Source organism: Miniopterus natalensis, chromosome 5 (genome assembly GCF_054644295.1).
Source record: "Miniopterus natalensis isolate mMinNat1 chromosome 5, mMinNat1.hap1, whole genome shotgun sequence".
NCBI lineage: Eukaryota > Metazoa > Chordata > Mammalia > Chiroptera > Miniopteridae > Miniopterus > Miniopterus natalensis.
Window position 1 is genome coordinate 56342847 of NC_142085.1, and position 11172 is coordinate 56354018.

Genomic DNA, 11172 nt, shown 5'->3' on the forward strand with positions numbered 1-11172 from the left:
ACCCAGAGGCGCGAGGCCCGGTGCTGCCCGCTCCGGGAAGACAGGCGCCCACCGCTTTGACCAATGAAATCTCGGGATCCTGCCCTCGAGCGCCCACCCCTGTGGGACTTCCCAGGTTCTAGAAGTCACCCCGCAGAACGACAGGCACGTGGGAATGCCGGGTGAGCTCCCTAAGACCGCCGGCAGGTGCCTTTGCCGACGTGTTTACTTGGTGTTTACCATAATCTTACCCGGCATCCCGTTCGCAGAGAGTAAAAACGTCTGTTGATTACTTTTGGTTGTAGAGCCTAGTGGCTTCCAAGCTTAAAACAAAACGAGAGGAAAAAAAAAAAAACAAAAACACGGCCCTGCCAGAGCCGCCGCTCCAGCGACATGTTCAAAGTAATTCGGAGGACCGTGGGGCCGGCCGGCCTGGGTCTGCTCACCCTCCAAGTCTCCGCATCACAGAGGGAGGACTCACCTCACAAAGCTTCCGTGAAGGTCAGTGAGCTTTCACTCTACTCCGTTCCCGAGGACCCGTCAAAATACGTGGAGGCGCCAAGGACTCCACTTGAAGAAAGCGTCTCACGCCTCCGGCAGCGCTGCGAGCCGCACGCCAGCTGGTGTCAGGCGCGGTACTCCCAGGCTGAGCCCGCGGTGCGAAGTTTGGTTCACTGGGGCTTGGACAGCTATGAGTATCTCCAAAAGGCGCCTCCTGAATTTCTTCCAAGACTTGCTGTTATTGGCCTTGCTGGTGTTGTTGGACTCCTTTTGGCTAGAAGCTCAAAAGCAAAGAAGCTGGTGTATTCACCTGGTTTCATGGGACTAGCTGCCTCTCTTTATTATCCACAACAAGCCATCATATTTGTCCAGGTCGGTGGGAAGAAGTTATATGACTGGGGTTTACCAGGATACATAGTCGTAAAAGATTTGTGGAAGGAGAACTTTCAAAAGCCAGGACATGCGAAGAATTCTCCTGAAAATAAGTAGACTGCTGCATGCTCTGCTCACGTTAATCAGTTATAGGTAAACATTGGAAACTCCATACAATAAACCAGTATTTCTACAGAAAAATGGCAGAGGAGTCAGTATTGAATGTAATAGACTGGCTTTCAAGCTAAAAACAACAAACACTTAACTGTCTACGTCAGCACTGTCCGATAGACTTTGTGTGATGGAAAGATTCTGTATCTGCATTGTCTAATAGGATAGCCACTAGCCGAATGTGGCTGTTGAGTACTTGTAATGTGGCAACTTCAACTAAGGAACTGAATGATAATTTTATTTAATTAACTGTACATAGCCCCATCTGGCTAGTGGTGCTGTGTTGGACAGCACAGGACTAAGTTCTCTCACTCTGTAGCCTGGTCCAAGGGTGGGTAATGTCCAGGTTTACTTAGGATAGAAGGGGTTCCCGGGGTGCAGCACAAATCTGCACCCAGTGCAAAAACCTGGAAAATCCGATCAACTTCAAACTCCCATCCAGTTTCTGACATGCCCAAGACAATAGTAGAGGACACTCTCTAACAAGCATCCCAATACCACTGCTGGGCTGTAACAAGAACTTAAGTTAATAACCTGGAAAACAGTTCTGTGACAAATACCCGACAAGTTTGATATAAAATTGTTTCTTGGCTGTTTTGTGTTACCCTGCTTTCATTTTTGCCTTGTAAATTGCAGTTACTATACTAACTCCCATTCAGCTTATGGTGCTAATTTACGTTTCTGAGGGGTCTTAGAGTTACTTTTTACCCAATCTGTTTGGATATTGTTTTGTGACGGCTACATTTTGTTTGATTTTTGTTACCAAAAAAACAACAACACCGAATTAGTAGGAAATTGTATTTGTGTAACAATAAGTTATGCTCAAATTGTCCCAGATTTGACCAGTGGGAGCCTAGTCAAGCCAGTTTCTGTATGTTCTTGACATGTCCCCATCATTCTTTGAGCACATTCTTAGTTTCTAACACTAGATGACTCAAGCTAAACTTGTGCTTTTCTTGCCCCAGTGGTGGAATCAGCTATTTCTCCAAGGATTCTTGGTTACTTTTAGTGGAGAATGATATTTAGAAGCCACAATCTGGGCACTGTGTGGTCATTATTATTGGGGGGTGTCTGCTATTAGGCTTTCTCAGTGGACAGAGCCAGGGAAAATACACAAAATCATATATGTATGCATGTACATATACATAAATAAACATTTAGATTTATTTTTATATCTATATGTATTTCCAGCCAGTGTTATTGCTAATTCTACTCTAACACTACAACATTCATTCTACTTTTCTCCCTTTTCATGTTTGTAACTCCCTTCTCAAACAGTGAGAAACCAGATTCCCTTTAACCTTAATATACTTGCTTGACCAGTGCCTCTGAATATAAGCAAACACCCAGTCACTTCTGCCCCCTGCCCTGTATGAAAACCCTTCTTACCTCACTCAGGATCCAATACCCTGCATCAAGTTGATGCTTCCCCACACCCACCAATGTCCTCCTCTTGTTTTGTAGATGCTACGTCTTCTTTTTACAGTTTCCTTCTTCCTCATAGCCTGTGTCCTCCAAGTAGCCTGATGCCTTGGACATAGTAGGCCCTCAATACATGTTACAGTGAATTTGTGTAATGCAAATATACATTCACTTTAAATACTTTTTCCATTGATACATCAGTGGAAACTTACACCATCAGCCGAGGTGAGGCCTGGTTCTCAGGCCTTCAGACTCAGGCTATAATTACACATAAGCTCTTCTAAATCTCCAGCTTGTCAACTGCAGATCTTGGGACTTCTCAGCCTCCATAATCACATTATACTCTATCTGTCTCTCTATCTCCCTCCCTCCCTTCATCTCTCCCTGCCTATATCTCTATCTCTGTCTCTGTGTGTGTATCTGTCTGTCTATCTATCTATATATCCATGTACACACATCCTGTTGGTTCTATTTTTCTCTGGATAAACCTGACTAATAAAGATACTTTAACTATAGATAGAAAAGTAATTGCACTACTTAAAAATCTTATTAATTGTTCAATAGTTATTAACAAGTACATATGGAATTTATGAATCTCTTGACAGTTTCCAAGTATGTTGTATTACTTATTGTTGGTTATTTAATTTTCTTGGATATATAGATTGCTAGAGAAATCAACAGGATGCTATTTTTAGTATCAAAATGCCTTTTTAATATCAAATTTTAAATATTCTTTGTTAGTCATATTCACTGTGTACATGACATCAGAAGCAGAAGGAAGTAATTGTTACAAATAAAAATGCACCAATGTCCATGTCTCAGAGAAGTGGATGTTCTTCAATTCCCCTATGGCAACGTTTGGAGCAAATATCACTTGTTACCATCTTTCCACTGTGCTTACTTGAAGATCAGGCCAATGTTCAATTGTTTTCTTCGCTTCTTTTGTAAACTATTTTATTTTCCTTCCAATTATAATTCTGTCCAAATGCTCTATTGAAGTAAAGTCATTTAATCTCCCCTTACCTGATTGATATTGTAATTATCCAATTCTTCCCAGCTGTGTCCCTCCCAGTTTTATATGTAGAACAGAGAGCTATGCTTTCTGTATTTGAATGATAAAACTGGACAGGATCACTGTTTTTGATCCTAAAAAGTAGAGAAAGAAATTACCTACCAAAACAAAAAACAAGAAAAACAAACTACTCTGCTGCTCTCAGTACCATGGGGGAGATAGTTGCCTCTCCATTCCCTCTTACTAGTCTGCTAACATTTTAAAGATTATGACAATAATTTAAATTAATTACTTGATCACACACACATTAATATTTACATATGCATCTTGGATCTGTGAGATGTAAACCAAGGTCCTCATGTGACTCTCCTGCGGTACCTTGACTGTATACCTAGATCTCCAGAGACTGTATTCTCTGCACCTTTGAGAATAACTTCTGAGTGATCTGATAGAGGCAATAATGTGACTGTGGGACTTGACAGTAGGCTTCCATCAAGACAGTCTATCTGTCGAATATTTTTTTGTTTCAATGAAACCAATGCAAGTTAACTTAAACAAAAAGTGGGAAGTATAAGGATGAAACCGAGGCAATGTCTGGGGATGGGACTGGAACTATGCACCAGGCATTGTCTCCATCTTTGCTTTACTCTATCTCTTTAACTACCCAGTCTTCATAGTAGAAAATATGACTGCACAAACTCCATTTTTATATCTCCTGCATTGAAGATTTCAACCTAGGCAAAGGCCAGATCTTACTCCTGATGCCAAATTTTCCAAGGCTGAGTCTCTGTTCAGTCCAAACTATAACCAGGATGAGAGCTAGGTGGTCATAATTTACAACCATGGCTGCTCAGAGGCTGTCCTGTGACCATGTGGATGAGAGGGAGAGGGAGAAGTTTGCAGAGAACGGAGGCTGGATAATAAACTTAATAGGTGTCCACTGCAAGGTCCTTCTCTTCCCTCCTAATGGCAAATTGGTCATAAACAATTGCCCACTGGAATCTATGCTGTGGAAAAGGAAGTGGAGGGTATCAAGGTAGGTTGGCTAAAGGGAGGAACTGGGCCTTTTGGGTGGGGCTCCCTTCAGTTCATATCTCAAGTATGTGTGTGTGTGTGTGTGTGTTTTAATATAGCTCATTATTTGGGCCAATCTTACAGAAAGAGATTAATTGATAGTGACAAATATATTCCTGGATTTTGAGCCATTTCAAATACAAATGAATGTTAATTATGCAGATCAACTTTGCAGAGATTCAACTCAGTTATCAGAGTGCCTGCAATGATCTTAATTGACAAGCTGTGACTCAGTTGTTTCCATCCTTTAAACCAGTACCAGCCTGAGATCCCTAGACATCTAGGAGTCTATAAGGGAAGAACCAAACATCCAAAAGCTTATTTTCAATATTTTGTAAAGTCTAAAGAAAATCATAAATTTACCTGACATGAAGCCACCTAACATCAAATTTCTCTGTTTTATAATGGAATTCTATCAAGTCAGAGCAGCAAGCCTTTTATTCTATACCGATCTTAAGCTCAAGGTACACACATACACATGCATGCACACATGCACAAACATATGTGTATATATACAGTAATTGGTTAAATTCTGGGTAAATGAATTCCATCCTGGGAGAATAAATATATATGTGGCCACTATTATTCCTTTTATATTCTAAAGACTGTAGAAAGAGAAATTGAAGGCTCAAGATTACTAAAATCATCTTTCCTAGAGATCTAGTAACATGAGGTAATTAGCCATCTCTCTAAAATAATGACCCAAATCCTTCTACTTTCCTCTTAAAATGTATTAAAATATTATCCACCCTATTATTGGAAAGTGTATTGATTAGGGTAATATATCGCCTTACTGACAGAGCCATGTGGATGATAAGTTTGTTCCAGAAATGCTCTGCATTAAGACACAAATTCTGGATCATCCTGTGAATGTCAAGACCTTACATGTTCAGGATTTCCTTCAAATCTTTATTTCCATAATGATCACAAACACTTGGTTATTTCTCTGCTTCTTTCCATGATTAGGCCCCTGGACCCAGATGTAAAGAATAAGACGGGTAGGAAAGAATTCTAAGATACTAATTCTCAACTTTCAGGCCAAGCTGTCAGGAACCTTTCAAGCCTTAGGCATTAATTGCCTGAAATCCAGTTTGGAGCAAAGCCACTCCTCTTCCTATAGCCAAGACATGCCCGTAGGTCATTTTCAGCAGCCTTGAACTCCTCTCTCACCTGAAACTTCTAAATTGCTATTCCATCCTACCTTTCAGGAAACTGGCTCATCCCAATCCAAATGAGAAAGCCTATCATTGCAAAGTCATATTTAAATGTACCCTCTACTTCAGTCTTGAAAATTACACATCTAAATTTGAAAAAAAGTTATTGGGATTAGAAGCAATAATAAAGACACAAATCCTAATAGAAAGTATTAGTTTTTTAAAGCAGTGTTTTAAGTATAAAGCTACATATTCAAAATTGATTCATATGTGATAGATAAATTACTTCCCAAGTGTGCTGCTTTGTGTGGCTATGAAAAGGGGGAGAAGTGGATAGCACATGCATTAGTGGGAGTAAGGTCTCCTCACCCTTAAATGCTTCTACAGAATGTTCTTTGTAAAGAAAATGTACTGAAAATTCCACTTTTCTTCCTTGAAGCATCTGTGAGTCTTTCTTCTTAGATAAAATGAGTTTTGGTGGGCACATGACAAAAAAGAGGTTCAGTGTAACAAGCAATCATGTTATTTTTAAAAGTTTCAAATAAAGTTTACATTTGGTAGCTTCTTAAAGAAGGTGGGTTGCCACATGTGAGCAATTTAAATGTGTAACATTTCATGTACGGGTTCAGAGTAGCTTTAAATTCCCTTACAGTGTGCTTCTAATGAAATCCTAATTGTACCATTCATTATGAAATGAATGAGATACTGTTATACCGGATGTTCCGTAAGAGGAACTCAAGATGGGCCTCGTAAAGTGGCTAATACAAAGAAAAGGAATAAAATGTGAAAGTGAACCTTAAAATCAAAGCCTAACATTTGAAGTTGCACAATTATTAAGTTATCACAAGTAATGTCTTCTTTGGTAGACCCAAGTGATTTAAATATATAGTACAATTGGTGATAGTATCACCAGAATGCAGAAGGAGCCACGAATAGGTGGAGAAATGTAATGAAAACGAGAGAGACAATAATTTAAGTTGTTACTATATCATACACCAGTTTTTTATCTATGCTTGTGAAATAAACATTTTTTAAGTTGGTTTATCCTAAAGACAAAAGAAGAAAGAATCAAACATGTAAGTAGCCCAGGGCCGCTTTCTCATGGGAGAGGAGTTTGTCTGAATTACAGATTAATAGTTGCACTTGCCTCATACAACTCTATGGCACGTGCTTGGGCAATTTATGTTTTCAACTTTGCAGGAAATAATTTTCAAAAATAAGTCAGTTCACCCTCCCTTTTTAATTTCTCCTGTCTGTGGAGTCGCCATTCCTGAAACCTGGTGATTTGGGATTTAGAATCTAAATGAGCTATCTCTCTTTTCCCTTGTCTCCTCGCCTGGCTCCACAGGGAATAAGTGAAATACTAACTTGAAGGATATACCGAGAAAGTCTCCACAACTTTGTGGAACTGAAGTTGAAAACAAAAGGTGCATTTCTCCTATCCAGAGAGCTAGAAGATGGCATCTCAGCCCTAGACGCCTAGTCTGCGACTGGGAATTTATTCTTTTTTGAGAATTAAAGAAAATACAGAAGAGCACATACAATAATATACCAAATACCCATGTACCCACAACCCAGATTTTTAACAATTATTGACATTCTGTCATGTTTGTTTAAAGTTATTTTATAAAAGAAAAAATTTAACTTCCCCCTTATCTGTCCTCTAAGCCCTTTCCCTCCTGCTCCCTCTCTCTTATAGACTATAAGCCTCACAATTTGATGTATTAGTATCTATTGCTGCTAACAAATTACTCCAAAACTTAGTCGCTTAAAACATTTATTATCGCACAGTTTCTGTGAATCAGGAATTTGTGTGGTAGCTGGACCCTGTGGCTCGGGATCTTTCGCAAGGCCACAGCCAAGGTGTGGGCCGGAGCTGCAGCCATCTTCATGTCCAGCTGGGGCAGAATCTGCTCTAAGAACATCAGACAAGTCTCAGCAGAGGAGGGTCCTACAAAATACTTCACTAGTATTCCGCAAAACTGTTAAGATCATTAAAAACAAGGAAAATCTGAGAAGCTGTCATAACTAAGAGGGACTCAAGGAAATATCACAACTAAATATAATAGGGTGCCCTAGATGGAATCCTGGAAGAGAAAATGATATAAAAGGAACTAAGGAAATCTGAGTAAACTATGGGACTTTACTTAATAACAATGTATGAATATTGGTTCATTAGTTGTAATAAATACACCAGACTTTTGTAAGATGTTAATAATAGGGAATACATGGAAGTGCCCTGTACTACCTTCTTAATTTTTCTGTAAATCTAAAACTGTTCTACAAAGTAAAGTCTATTATTTTAAAAAAGTACTGCTCTGCTGGTTCCCTCTTTCCCTCTTTTGAGAATATCCTTTAATATTCCCATTGGGGTTTTCTTCCTGATGCAATTTTGTCAGGTCCCAAACTGATATGATTGACATCTATTTTGATATGTAACAAGCCCATGCACTAACCTTAGGGAGGGGAGAATTCAGGCATTCTGTATTACTGATTAATAGGAGCCCAGCTATTCTAGAGACCAGGCATAGTAGAAAATATATGAAAGTGTGAAGCATTGTGGCCTTGGCTAAAACTCTTCCCAAATGGCAATTTCAAATCTGCTGAAAGCTTAAAGATCTGTGAGACAGATAACCCTTGAATTTTGAGGGCAGGGGTTTCCATGTGAAATGTTTCTAGTATAAAATAAAGTTAGCATTGCTCATATGGAGTGCTTAATTTTGAGTAGGACTGTTACCCCAAGGGACTACATAATGTGCTCCTATCTAATAAAAATATTAATCAAACAGGTAGGATTGTTTCAAATTATCCAACTGAATCTTGGGAGTAGTAGCTTTCAAACTGTGATCTAAGAGCCTTTAAATACTGTTATGGGTTGAATTGTGTCCCCCCAAATTCATATATTGACATCCTATTCCCAGCCCCTCAGCATGTGACCTTATTTGGGGACAGAGACTTTACAGAGGTGGCCAAGCTAAAATAATGTCATGAGAGTGGGCCCTCATCCAATATGACCAGTGTCCTTATAACAAGGGGAAATTTGGGCTCACAGACTTGCATAGAGAGAAGACAATGAGAAGAGAAGATGGCCATCTACCAGCCAAGAAGAAAGGTCTAGAAGAGACCTTTGTCTCACAGCCTTCAAAGGGAACTAACCTGGCCAACACCTTGACCTCAGGCTTCTTAGCCTCCAGAACTGTGAGATAATAAATTTCTGTTGTTTAAGCCTCCCCTCCCAGTTTGTGGTATTTTGTTACAGCAGCTTAGCAAACTAATACAAATACCCTTTTAGGCACTTTTGGAGGAGGGATAGAAGTGGAGACCCAATTTTCTTTGTTTGTATGTTAGATTTCTGAGTAAGATTTCTTTAAGTGAAGCGTAAAATGTTAACATAACTTATTTCGAACACTTCTTCCTAACCAACAGGTTCAGTTGCTTCTTGAGGCCATTCTTTGATAGTACACTCTGTCACTGTCTTAGTCTAGATGCCTCCAAAAACCAGAGCCTGAGCTAAAGACTTGTGCTCAGGTAGCTATTTAGAAGGTGATTCCAGGGTGTAGTAGGTGCTCCTCCATCTGTGCAATCTATGCGTTATTTTCCTTCTGGGTAAACCATTGCCACCTGTGATCTATCATTTTTGCCCAACGCTTGTCTTCATAGATATTAGAAAGTTAGACTTCAAAGTAACATCTAGGTAATTAAAATTCTACATTAATAAAATTCTGAATTAGAGGAATACAAGTTAATTTGCAACATATATAATGTTTAAAATTATTCTGTTCTGTAAAGTAGGTTGTATTGGTTGGGCTCTCCAGAGAAACAGAAACAATAGTATATATACTGTGTCTCTGAAGAGATTCATTTATGGAATAAAGGAATTGGCCCATGCAGTTGTGGGGACTGATGCGTCTGAAATCTGTAGGGCAGGTAGGCAGGCTGGAAAGGAAGATGGAAGTTGATGTTACAGTCTTTTTTTTTTTAACTTTTTAAAAAAACTTAAAAAAAATTTTTATTTATTTCAACCCTCACCCAAGGATATTCTCTCCATTGCTTTTCAGAGAGAGTAGAAGGGAGAGAGACAGAGAGAGAAACATCAATGTGAGAGAGACAGATTGACTGGTTGCTTCCCACATGTGCCCCAACCAGGGCCAAGGATGGAGCCTGCAACCCAGGTACCTGCCCTTAAAGGGAATCAAACCAGGACCCTTCAGTCTGTTCCTAGACTTGTAGACCAGTATTAATTTTTTCATGTGTCCAGCATTCGCTTTCCTTGCATTCACTGTCACTGAGTCAATAAACCTACAAACTATGTCCCCAGGCCTATGCACATTCACTGCTCTAGACTAGGACATCTAATCCCAGGAGATCCCAATTGACTCTATGTGGTCACATGTCCATTCCCTCTTGATACTTGTTCTGATATTTGCAAGCAGAAAAATTATCACATGTTTATAGCTCCTAAAAAAGCACAAAGCCTTCTTATCCTTCTTGCAATAGGTCAAATAGCTTAATATATCCGTTTTTACCAAAAAAAGACCTAAAATAAATTGATGGTTGAGATAGAGATACAATGTTTATAGTAGTCTCACACCATTTTTATTCAGGCTGGAATTACACAACATATAGTGAAGACTTTTATAATTACCAGGACTTTCTGTGTGAAAAGATTTGATGGAGTATATCATGCTTTATAAATGTTAGTTGTCACTCTCATCATCAAGCATTAATTAAGCATCCACTGTGTACCTATGCTAAGAACTAGAGAAATTAATTAGCATGAGAAAATCCAGGCCTTGGGCTCTGAGTTACCCAGGTGAGCTATCCTATGGTTCAAATGAACCAAATAATTGCAAATCTCTGCTTCACTGATTATTATCTGGCTATAGGCAACTCTGTGTTCCAAAGTCTCATGTCCAGCATACATTCCAGAGACAACTGATAAAATACTACAAACTGTGTAAACTTGTATGTAAACTGTATAAACTGAGGTATGGAAATTGCACTGTCTGCTAGAGTAAAATTGGAAACTCTCCATTTCTTTGTGATTATAATTTACTTCACCTTTAAAGATTTTCTTTTTTACCCAGCCGAAACCCTTGTGCTGATTTGTAAAGGGTTAGGGAACTGTTCAAACTTGAAATCAGTTGTCATTGATAGTTAACAACAAACTCAAGATGACTAACAACAAAGGATTCTTCACCTCTTCAAAACAGAGCATGAAAACTGATGCTATAAATATAGATATGCAAATTTCCATACATATTCCACGTCGTAACCAGTTTTACTTAATTTAGCCCTTTCACTAATCAACTGTGGTTATGTAATCTCTCTGAGCTTCAGTTTATTTATCCAAATAAGATGGTCAAGTGATTTTAAGGCAATTTCAAAATACAATGTTCCTTAGGTCCTATAATTTTTTAATTCAGTAATATTTTTTAAACTTTTAAAATGAAATGATGTTTCTAACAGTTTTGATAAGTGTTTTCA

The 11172-nt window shown here is 38.9% G+C and overlaps 1 pseudogene; it reads left to right on the forward strand.

Moving 5' to 3' along the window:
• Positions 1-86: 86 nt before the first annotated feature.
• On the forward strand, positions 87-1615 carry LOC107540676 (MICOS complex subunit MIC26 pseudogene; annotated as a pseudogene).
• The last annotated feature ends 9557 nt before the right edge of the window (positions 1616-11172 follow it).